Raw genomic sequence first — 13,097 nt, 5'->3', positions numbered from 1 at the left:
GTGTTTCTGATATTAACGTATTTTTTGACAGTCATAGAAAAAGTGAATTGCATCTTCAAGGTGATATCCACAAGTGCAGTCTGGTATGTCTGATACATGTCGTCTAAACTTATCAGCGTTTAAGTCACTGCAGCCGAGCCTAAGGCGACAGTGGACAATTTGGCATGATCTATGAAAATATTTCAAGTCAAAATTATTAGTAATTGCATGAGAACGATTAATTAATGATTTGATTTCTTTTAATGAGCGAGCATTAGTTACTTCATCGGATAGAGGGTTCCGCAGGTTCATAATAGCCAGAAGAAATTATTATTAAGCATAGGTCTGTGTTCTACATTTGATTGTTTGTATGTTGAATCTATTTCTAAGGTTATATGTGCTGTTATCAGAGAATTGAATATTCACTTTTCAAATATTTTGGCTAAGCAACTTGTGAGTGCTACAGGTCTATAATTTGAGCATTCATGTTCATCGCTGACACTGACACCGCATCAGCCCGGCAGTGGACTTGACACAGTTATTTGCGCTCCGATTATATAACTCCTACAGACAGGGTGGGGTGGTTGTTTAAAGCGAAACGGACGACCCCGTCTGTTATCTAATAAATGCTGTGCGGCGCCTTTGATCTTGCCTCAAAACATACACCTTATAGTAGTAAACGACGATCAGGGTGGCCTGGAAATAAACACAATTCTGTCTGCCCAGTGTATCCACAATTAACTAGAATGCTTCATATCCACAAATATATATATAGAAAATAGATATTTGCCCACAGCAAATATTCATTTGCTTAATTGCATCAGTGTGGTTTATCAGAACATATACAATGCTTTCTTACGCTTGGTGAAGCAGACTGAATTTGAACATTAGGATAACGTCAGCAGGGATAAAAGAGGTCATACCAAAGAACTTTATTTACTAGTGGAAAAGTCAGACATTCCGATCAACCACTACAAGGCCCGGCCGGATCTCAAGGTTGACCAGATCAACACCCCAAAGGAACATCTCTACGCCAAACAAGGAGTCCCTTTCGTCATGGTGCACAAGAAGGGGGGACAGGACATCGAGTACGACATCACAAACTACACAGACTTGTACCACTTCTTCCAGAGTAGTGGCGTACCGACCTCAAACCACTTCGTCGCCAATACCGCCGCCCTCCTTGCCAAGAGTCCCTACCAGAATCCCGACCCCCAGGATGAGAAGCTGACCAAGAGACTACTAGAAGGATACCGCCGCTAGACTTCTAGCCACACATGCTCGCCAGCCGACGCCGTGCCTTCCCACGCTTCCCCCCCCCCCCCCCCCCCCCCCCCCCAACCAACCCCCAGGCCCAAACTTTTCCATATTATTGAATTTTCTTTTATCACCCACTCCCACCCAGCCAAACCCCAACCCCCTAGTATAAGTGCTTCCCCGTGTGCGAGATAGGCTTAAGTCGGAAAGCGCACGTTAAATCTCCGAGGTACCTATCTACCAGAACTTTATTTGCTGTTCTGGTCACATACATAGGCTAGATTATTTACAGCTAACAGCAATATAGTGCAAATATTATGTTCAATAAAAGAAAACGTTGATAGATCTATAACACACTTTTTGTACTATTAAACAAACTGTGGACTTTTAAGACATTTTCGCTTATTGTAATAACATCTAGCTAACAAATCATGTCTATCTCTGAAATCCACAAGCATAGTTGCTGTCAAACCTAAAAAACATATTCAGGGAGGTCAGTTTTGACTTGCCAAGCACCTAAAAGTGAGTTTATTTTTAAACTGTCAAAAGCGATTGTCCCTTCAATACTAGTATATGGCTGGAAGCTGTTTCTAGTACTGTTATGAGTTATGATGTATTTTATGATATTACTTGGGAATGTTCAAATTAGTTACTGTCATTTAATCCAACGTTCTAACTGTCAACTGTCTCAACAGGACCATATGTTTGGTTAGATATCTCCTCCCTGTCCCTATGTCTTAAGTTGTTAATCGGTAACTGCGGTCCAAATGTATCAATTTATCTATTGTTGCAAAGTTGACTGATTTAAACATATCTAATTGATCATGAACTACTCAGTCAGTCAAGCACCTGTATCAGAAATGTAAAACCAGCCATGTTTCATGTAGTCCCAATATCACTGAAAAATGCCGATGAAACGTGACATATAAATTTACTCACAGACAATATATTTTTCGTGAGAGTGAAGCACAATTTTATTAAAGTTTTATTAACAATTACATAAACTATAATAATATTAATATCAAAATTCATCATCACTTGCCAAATTTATGAAAATGTCCCCATTTGGGAGATGTCACATATAAACAAGGATTCGAACTAAGTTTGATCGTCTTTGACACTGAGGTTTATCCCCACTTTGCCAGCAAACTGCAGAAGATTAACAGTGAGTGAGCATCGTTTCTATGTTTATACAAGAAAAGATGTTACGCCAAAAACGCTCACAGTAGTTAGTGAGTAAACTCACGGCCTGTCATGACCTGGTTGAGTGACTTCCTCCAATAAACGTGAAAGGATTACCCACAGAGAAAGAAAAGGATTAAAGTCACCCATAAATCTTATCCTAACGTAGTACTCCAACTTCTAAATGCCTCTCAAAGAAGGATTAAAATCCTAAAGATATCCTATCTACGTGGTATAGGTACTCACAACCTCTAATAATAAACTGTTACGTTTGGTATCCCCAGCAATACTCACTATGGTCATTGGGCAAATGTAAAAATCACAAACCCTAACGAGATTCTGTCTACATGGTCACACCCGGTGATTGTGAAGATCTCAAATTCTATCAACAGTCAAACAGCATGGCTGTTCATATTCATTTACAACATCCTCTTATAATTAGTATAAAAGTGTCCCACACAAAACCTTCTTTTATTTATTCTTTCAAAATACAAAACAGTAAGTGGGGTGTGGGGAAATGGGACATATTCCTACCTGAAATAATGAGACATTAGTAGTGGTGACGGCTATATCATAATTGTACTGTCTAAAGCATAAATTTGGCGAACGAAAAAGTTACATTTGCAATCAAATGGAATGACTCGTGTGGGCAAATGAATATGTTCGCAATCCACAAACAATCATTTTATTAATGGCGAACATTTACCAACCCGCGACAATCGTGTCAACACGGGGGTTCCCCTAGCAATAAACTCGCATCTAAATTCACTACTGTTCTACTGTCGGCTAGCCACAATGGCTAGACGGGACCCTAGTGGAATGGTTCATGCCATAAAAGTCTAACAACCGAACACTAATTAAGACGGGCCGACCTTGTATTTACGGTCTGGTGAACACAGCTCAATGGCCGCTCATTAACTCAAATTTCACATCTCACTGTTTTGTTTTATCTCACTATTCATTTGATAATTTTGTCAACTTCAACTGGAACCCGGTCCCGTGTTACACGCGTGGTACACGCGTGTGCCACGGGTTGCACACGCGATGCACACCCGTTGCACACCCGAGGCCAACGGGTGCTCACCCCGTGTGCAACCCGTTGAGCACCCGTGTCACATGCGTGTTACACGCGTTCTCAACGCGTGTTAGGGGAATGAACTTTTAGGCAGTAGTGTATTGTTGTCCCCTACCGGTTACTTTTTTCAAGTTAATATTTCAAATTTTAAAATCTAATAAGAATTTTTAGAATGAATGAGATCATAATTAGATTTCATATAATCATCCAAATTTTATTAAAATCATGATGTTACATAATGGACAATCCTATGTATATTTTACTGCCCTATTAGAACGGTTGTCGCCCTATATGATCAGGCACAGTGGTCTTTATACAGGAGTAGCAGGTGATGTTTCAATATTTTCACACACTGTTTCTAGTTGTATGCTTGTATGTTCACACGGTTCACGTTCAAGGACATTGACTATTTTTTTCAACATATCCTAAATAATCCTTTCTTTGTTGTTTGTAATTTAACGCCGCACTCAGCAATATTCCAGCCATATGACGGCGGTCTGTAGATAATCGAGTCTGGACCAGACAATCCAGTGACTGACACCATGAGCATCGATCCACGCAATTGGGATACGATGACATGCATCAACCAAGTCAGCGAGCCTGACCACCCGATCCCGTTATAGTCGCCTCTTACGACAAGCATAGTTGCCTTTTACAGCAAGCATGGGTTGCTGAAGACCTATTCTACCCCGGATCTTCACGGGTGAAATATTCCTTTCAAATTTGGTAATGATAATGAGGAATGTTCTGTCAAACCACTTTGTTGTTCAAGAATGCTACATAACCAGCTTGTTGTTCAATAATGCTACAAAACCACCTTGTTGTTAAAGAATGCTACAGAACCAGCTTGTTGTTCAAGAATGCTACAAAACCACCTTGTTCAAGAAGGTTACAGGCCGGCAAAGCCACATTTCGAAAATAGATAGCCCAAATTGATGTGGCTCTCGCGGCAATGGTTATGGTTGCGTGATTGTATAATGTGGCTCTCGCGGCTATGCTGTCAAAACATGCTTTGTGATTCTAACAGGTTACCGTATATAAGAAAACAAGTCTTGTTTTCTCATTTTTTTATTCAACAAGGATAACATATTCATCAAAACTTTACATTGATGAATATGAATAGCATATGAATATCATAATGGATTTAATGTCATTACTGCAGATGAAGGAGGTCGCCCACGTGGTCAGCATATTCCATCTCACTCAGGTGTGGGTTCAGGAGCTGGATCTTGAGGGACGCAATACGTGCAGCGATTGCCTTGTACTTTTTCTTCGTGAAGGTTCTGACCACTGGTGTGCCAGGGGATTGTTGGTACGGTGGCCTTGGTTTTCGAAATGGTTCCAAATCTCTGGCATGAAGGCCCCTCCTTGAACCCAACTGGTTGTCACGTAGTCCATGAAGGCAGTCACTTTAGGGCCAGCAGGAGAGTCAGCAATGGCATCAAGCCACACATCATCCACTTTGTCACGAGGTACTAGAAGGAGGGCAGCAGTTCTTCTCACCAGCTTCTTCACCTCCTCATCTTCCTTATAGTCCATCACCAGACCTTTTTTTCTGCACCACGCTTTGTAATTTAAATGTGGGACACTCATTTAAAGGTATCTCTAAAGAACACCACGCTTAGTAATTTAAATGTGGGACACTCATATAAAGGTATCGGTAATCGGATTAATTAATTACCTGTTAGAATAGGTGAAATGCACTCAGCTGAAAATGTGGCTCTACCGGCAACAGCCATTTCTGAAATGTGGCTCTCCCGGCTAGACACCTTCAAGAACGCTACAGAACCACCTTGTTGTTCAAGAATGCTACAGAACCACCTTGTTCAAGAACGCTACAGAACCAACTTGTTGTTCAAGAACGCTACAGAACCAACTTGTTGTTCAAGAATGCTACTGGCATTCGTCGAGGACGATAGCATATAGAAACCAGTTTCTGAAAATACACACAGTAATGCATTTTGTATATTTTACCTTAGCGGACATTTCGCCAAGAGATGAGGCGAAAATTGGGTTTAACGCCGCGTCAATATAAGTGCGATAATCTTTGGATGCGACTTTAAAACCCATTTCACTTCACCTCACTAGTCATGTGTACGTGGTACACATGTTAACCCTTTGTCTGTGTCATTCGATGCTACTCGTGTGTGATTTTCAAAAGGGGGTGGGTTGAACATCAGCAACATCGGGACCAAATCTTTGAATATATGCATGGAGAATCTGCTGTTTCATTTCCACAATATGAAATTTAAATAAACATGAAAACCATTTAAACAAATATAGACACCTACGTATCATATATAATATAAATATATTGTGAACTGGAAAGAGCGCCTCAGTTTGGAATTAAACCAAAAAAGAAAAAAACAATAACTAAAATCTAGTACTCTGAAGACAAAATACATCTTACCTAAAGCAGTGACTATCTTTGACGCGATAAAGTGGTAAAACCACAATTTCCCATGACTCAGATTGGATATAATGATATTTTACTAATATAGAGACTATCATTATTATTATTCACACCTCAAAAATACTCAATGGCCTGTTAAGCTCAAACACGACCTTAATTACAGGTAACTTCAGCATAGAAACACGGACTGTAGCCAAATACCATGGAGCGGTGAATTTAGGATATGAACGTAAGTTCTCGCGTACGCCAGGTCTGTGAAATGAATTAATAAAACAGTTAATATTCACAGCTGTCTCACTCTCTCTCAAAACAACGTTAATTATCGTGCGACTTAAAATAAAATGCATATTGTTGTTATATTCTTACGCTTACGAGGTATCGAAGTGACACGTGCACAAAATTCCCACTTCGGAGCAACACAGCAGACAAACACCATGCCACGTGACATGGAAAAAGCGGAGGTGGTCTATGTCAAAAATTGTGATCAGTGCCACAGTAAGTACAATGTCATTTCAATCATAATGTAATTATACATTCTGTGACTCCGTAATAATTAACACCGTTCACTTTATGATACGCAACAACCACAACGATAACACGTGGCCTTGTTGCCAAACAAATTCTTTTCCTTGTTATCGTCTTTTTTTGTTTCTCAAGTGACGTCATATTTATGCCGTCATATATATTACGTCATTTCAGACGTGCCTGCTTGTACAGTGGGAGCCCATTCCAGCCCTCATTCTTCCGTGGGTGGACACAAATGCACATAGGTCGTCTGCTGTGCAGTAGAGAGCACATGGTTTTCGCTGCTGCTAGGAGTTATCTCCCTTGCTCGGTCTTGCACCCACCTCCGCCTTCCACACCTGACCTTTTTATATCCAAACATTCTTTTCTGTTGTTATTCTGTTCCATAGTCCATAACAGGTCAGCCGGTAATAGTTTTATTACAGATATTGCGTGGGGTGTCATTTCAGGCAAACCGATTGTTACATATATATTGCGTGGCGTGTCAGTAGTTTAATAACATCCATTAGGGACGTTAGTCGATTATTGATTCTAATGACATGATGCGTGGTCCAGTCTCTGATTCCACTGTGTACTGATCAACTGTGATTATATTTCAGCCGGATCTGCTATACAGGATATGATGAAGAACAACAAATTCCAAGCAACTTCCCCCAGCAACTTCCGGGAGCCTCGCTTTTCCCATCGGGGCTTGCCTTCCAGTCGACTGGTTCAAGGGAGATAACTAAAGCTCAATGACCGCTTCAGTGATTGATGCACGCCATGTAGCCCATTTCCCTGTGAAATAAGAGTGAGTGAGTGAGTGAGTGAGTGAGTGAGTTGGGTTTAACGCCGCTTTTAACAGTATTCCAGTTATATCACGGCGGGTTACCTTGATGTGGGAGGAAAGTCCGAAGTGATGCAGGTCTTGGACGTTTACCACTTCGGTGAAACCAACGAGCGCGTGTATGGTGCTGGCAAACCTAGAAACATAATTGAGTCGAACCGGGATTCGAACCCACAATCATAGGTTTCTGGCGTGCCCGAGGGACGCAACTCTGCACAGCGAATCGCGGCGCCTTAGACGATTGGGCCACCCGTACGCACACACGCACACACACACACGTACACACACATTTTGATACAGTTCAGCGTGAACTTTGGTGTTCTGCTGGCCTACTGGTACGGGTTATTTGTGAGAGGGAAGTGTTAAGTAGGGTGTTCTCCAAAGATGTAGCTGGGCTACGCAGATAAACGCAATGGCCCAACGATCGCATCCAAAAGTGGGAGAGATATGACAATTGGTATTAGGAGATAAGGTACAGATAATCCACGTGAGGATTGTGAGAATATGCGGGAAATACTAAACTTTAATCAACTGTTAATAAAATGGACTTGTCCGTCATTCCCAAGATCGCATTCTAATCAAGGAGTCATCATTATTCAAAAACTGGATAATAAATATTAAAGTTTGTACATTTCATCAACATCCTTAAAGAGGTTGTACATAATGTTGATATCTCATATAAGAAATAAACGACTCGTGCTCGTTGTTGATCGTACTCCTGGCTTCGCCCCTTATGATTTATTCTCCCTTTAGAGTTTTATTGTACAAGAAACTCCCACTCGTTTATTTCTTAATTTTTAACCACATTTTTATCATAGTTCTATTTTACAATGACACTGAGGAATGCTTCATTCTGATTGATCGAAGTATGATTAAAATCAGGTATCGAATGAATCCAATTTGATACCTCAAAATTGACATGCCTTTCCACACCAAAAGCTTACGCATCGATGCACATACACTGGCTGCCGATAACCCGTTAGAATTGTAAACGATCGATATCATAACAACATCTTATCAAACATGATGAAATCAATTACAGAACACAATTACCTCATTATAAAACACAATTACCTCATTACAGAACACAACTAAGTAAAACACATATGTATTACCATCTCTACTCATAATTGTTTGGTAGGCATGTCGTATGGTGGATGACAAAGTAGACACAATTTATGGCTTACAATTTCTTTACTTTTCTGTAATGGCGACGTTTCAGTATATATGCTTATACCGCTAGCTTGACAATGGAAAAAGGATCTATACCGAAACAGTTTTTACAAGAATCTGGAACAGTACAAGTCTGACCTGATTGGGCATATATATTGACACACGAAATTTGACTTTTATCCTGAGGTTTACACTTTGCAAAACTAAGTCAATAGTGGTTCAGTTCATTTACATAAATAGGGATGAAACTGACTTCCCAATGTGACTACAGTAATTTGTGTAGGCAAATTGGGATGTAGGCGCAATGGAATGTAGGCACAATGGATTTGAACCGCTGTGTCAGGACCAAACAACCATCGGTCAAATGAGCAGCCCCTCAGACTCTCTCGTCTCGCACAATGATGACTCAAGACAGCGGTATTCAGTGCTCCGTGTTCAAAATTTAAACAAGAGGTATCTAATTTACAGTTAGACTACCTCAAATTTCAAACCACTATACAGTAACAGTAGTCTTGTGTTAAACTTTAGTGTTTGCATGATTAGAAAACATATTCAGCTGACAATGTAACACAACAATATGAATATTTCATTTTTCATTTTCCTACGTGTTCGTATCGTTATCTATCGTGTAGTTGTCCAATTTTCGATCACGAACGTTTATACTACCTAATTTCGATTATCCGACATACTCGTTAATCCGACATAACCATATGCAACCAACTATGATGGACCATTCCTCAATACCATTACGAAATTTGACAAAATTGAATAAAAATCGGTCAACTGCTTTAAACGTGAATCGTGCGTGCATACAACACAACTAGAAACACGGTATGGCCATAATGAAATTTCATACTGTCACCTGGTATACTTTGTATAGACATCACGGTATCTGATTATCAAGGGTAAATGATGTTTCCCTCGTTTGAAGAATGGAATTAGAGGGAAACTACTTTCTCCAAGAGGTACGTTCTATAATCAGAGAGGTAATAATGCCAGTAGATGGCGCTGATATTTGGGGGTATATGAGGGTACTATTACTCATTCACCCGTGTTGCCATGTTGTTTGTAGACCAAGTGTCGGGCGAGTAGAAATCGGTGGAAAACCACTGCCGATCCACATAGTCCAATAGTTTCTTCAGCTGGAAGATGTTTTCTCTTTTAGTCTGCAATATGCAGAATCATGTTGCGGATATTGTAGCATAAAAGTACTACTCAATCTACTAAAACAGCAATACTGTCTGTGAAATTACGCATCAGTGACAAACATGATGTCCGATGCAATTCCCTAGTTTGACTTGTACCATATGTTCCCATTTTTCTTTAGGTGAACAATTGACTTGCCTTTGCGTGTGTTTGTGGCGGGTGCCAACGATGGGGCAGGATACGCTCACCTTTTCGCAAACACATGTTATCATTACTATTTCATAGTTATTCATAAACACATGCTCATGATATAGTCGGAATTGTACAAATATGCAGAGATTTCTATTGGATATGGAAAGGGTTTTGTCGCTTTATTAAAATAACACTCACCTTGGAAACGCTGGCTTCACGTGTTCTTTCGGGATATACGGTAGTGCCAGCAACTTCCTGATGAATTATTGCTCTTGTTTTTGGGGTCTGTAAAGCTTCTTGAAAGAAAGAATTACATTGTACTGTGTGTTTATCTTTGAATAAATGAGGTCGTGAATTGTATTTGTGAGTTTCCTTTAGCGATAGTTGTTGTGTCTTCACGAACACTGCTTGCGTCCAATGGAAAGAGCAGTCTCGTATTTCAGTGTCGGTACGGTGGATCGGGGGGGGGGGGGGGGGGGGGAGGGGGGTTGTTTAGTGAAAGATCAGGATCTGCAACCCGTCTTGTCCACTGACATCGCCCTTGTACATGACACCCAAAGGAGAGGTAGCACAGTAAGTTAATGAAGCGGTCTTACAATACCCATGACTACGATGTAAGTACCCATACACATCGCCCTCTCATTGTTTTGTTTGTTTGTTGTTTAACTCCGCACTCAGCATTATTCCAGCTATATGAAGGCGGTCTGTAAGTAATCGAGTCTGGACCAGACAATCCAGTGATTGACAACATAAGCATCAATCCACGCAATTGGGACTGACGACATGCTTCAACCAAGTCAGCGAGCCTGACCACCCGATCCCGTTAGTCGCTTCTTACCTCCCTTTCATTGAATATTCGCTCATGCATGAAAATGAATTTTTAACTTGAACCAAGACAAACAAGATATGAACATTTGGAAAAGTAACTCCCTTTATTCGGGTTGCTGAAGTCCTATTCTACCCCGGATCTTCACGGGTCTCAACCTGGATGTCCACGGGCTGGAACTAATTGTACATGTCTTTGCTGCATAGTGTTGACGCCACACACACAACCCCTATATCTTCCGTAACTTGGATGAGTATTTCCTAGTTGTGATGGATTATTAATGATATTAGGTCTTGTCAAGTCATGATAATACAAATATGCCACCTTGCAATTATTCAAATGAATAAGTGACAAGCCTGTCTCTCTCTGGACATTCGTGAGCGTACGGACGTTTAGTAAGTAGGGCTTGATATATCTTTTTTTTAATGCAGCCGGTCAATATATTGTGCCCGAGTCCGTTGGTTAAATAGCACTACAGTCGCATGCACGTGTGTGTGTGTGTGTGTGTGTGTGTGTGTGTGTGTGTGTGTGGAGCTCACACTTTTTTCCTCTGGGTTGAGAAGACAAGACATTATGTACATCTTCTGTTAAACACGAGGCAAAAGGTTTTATTCTCCAAACAACCCCAGTCACCACCCACTCACTTACGAATGCGCATCACGTCATCCATAAGGTTCTTGCCATACGGTTCAGGAGACACCCGCGTCCTGTTTTCCACGTGACTGTGCAAACGTTATCGCCCAGCTCGTCAAGTCTGACGGACAGACTTAATTACTTCAAACAGGACTGTTCTCAACAAAGAAGCTTTAAATGATTCTAATTTCATATAAAGGAGGCTTCAAACGCATTCATCCTTGAGGGTGTCACGTGAAATAAGACGCCAGAGGGCGCCTCGGGCACGGTTCATGGGTGGATAAAACTAGTGTCGGTTCAGTTATGCAAACAAACATTACACTACCATGTGCACATTACAGGTGTCAGACCCGTCCTCTCCCAGCTGGGAGTCTATGCATAAATATTCAATATTTAAAATGGGGATTTGGACGCCTAATTGGGTGGTGATAGCATGTCGTGTAGTTACTTGAATGAGAGTGAATAAAGTATTACGCCGCTTTTACGAATAATCCTCAAATATCACGGCGGGGAGCGCGAGAAATGAGCTTCACACATTGTACCCATGGGGGAATCGAACCTGGGTCTTCAGCGTGACGAGCGAACGCATAAACCAATAGGCTGCCCGACCGCCCCTTACTTTAATAACTCAATAAATGAGTTGCTACGTGAATGTTGTGAAATTCCACACTCTGCTTTATATCAGCTATTAGACGGTGGTATATAAAGCACTTGAGTCAGGTAGACGAGTGATTGATAGCATGAGCGCCTATTTGCAATGTGCAATTTCGGGGCACGATGACACACAATCAGCCATGTCTTTTTGTTTAATTGTTTATTCAACGACCACAGACAGTAATATCACAGATGCATGACGGAGTCCTGTAAATAATCGACACTGGAGCAGTCGACCCAGTGGACCCGTGAAGATCCGGGGTAGAAAAGGTCTTCAGCAAACCATTCTTGCCATAAAGGCGATTATGCTTGTCGCAAGAGGCGACTAACGGGATCGAGTGGTCAGGCTCGCTGACTTGGTTGATGCATGTCATCGATCCCAATTGCGTGGATCGATGCTCATGATGTCCATCACTGGATTGTCTGATCTAGACTCGATTATTTACAGACCGCCTTCATGTAGCAGGAATATTGCTGAGTGCAGCGATAAACAACAAACCAACCAACATAGACTTACAACAGGCGTAGTGCTAAGATCGACTTGTCGAAAGGGGCCCTGCTTTGCTTAGTGCGGCGTTAAACAACAAACGAACGAACAAACAAACAAAACAAAAACAACACAGTGATTAATAGTGTGTACAACGATTAATGCCGTCAAGGAACGATGGCACGCGCTATCAACCAAGTGACCGAACCCTAACCTCCTCATTTGGTGAGTGGGTATTAATTTACGACGCATGTGCCAATATTCCAGTCATATCAGGATAGAATCATTTCAGTCTTTGCGTTTCAGTCGTCATGCCGAAGGCCGAGGTTAGATTCCCCACATGGATACAATGTACGATGTGTGAAGCCGGACCATGTCTGGTTTCCGCCTGCCGTGATATAGCTGGACATTTGCTAAAGCGGTGTAAAGCCATACTCACTCACTCACTGGTTTTTAAAATTCATAAACTGAAATATTCTTAAACAAGCACATTTTATGTCAAACTTTCTAATTTTATCCAGACCTATATTTGTTGTTACCTTGCCTGGCGTTCGGCATTATGGGGCTAAAGCAAGGACTGGTCGGCTCCGAGTCCGTTCACTGTGTGAGTGGGTTATCCGTGTTAAATTGCGTCGCGGTATTTTATTAGTCCAGCACTATCAGAAGTACGGACCAGTCCGCAATGTAAGTGCGAAAAAATAATACTGCAGAGACGCTTTTGAAAGCCAC

The sequence above is a fragment of the Haliotis cracherodii genome, unplaced genomic scaffold (genome assembly GCF_022045235.1).
Source record: "Haliotis cracherodii isolate W230 unplaced genomic scaffold, xgHalCrac1.p SCAF_17, whole genome shotgun sequence".
NCBI classification, from domain to species: Eukaryota; Metazoa; Mollusca; class Gastropoda; order Lepetellida; family Haliotidae; genus Haliotis; species Haliotis cracherodii.
Note: the sequence above shows the minus strand (reverse complement) of the source record.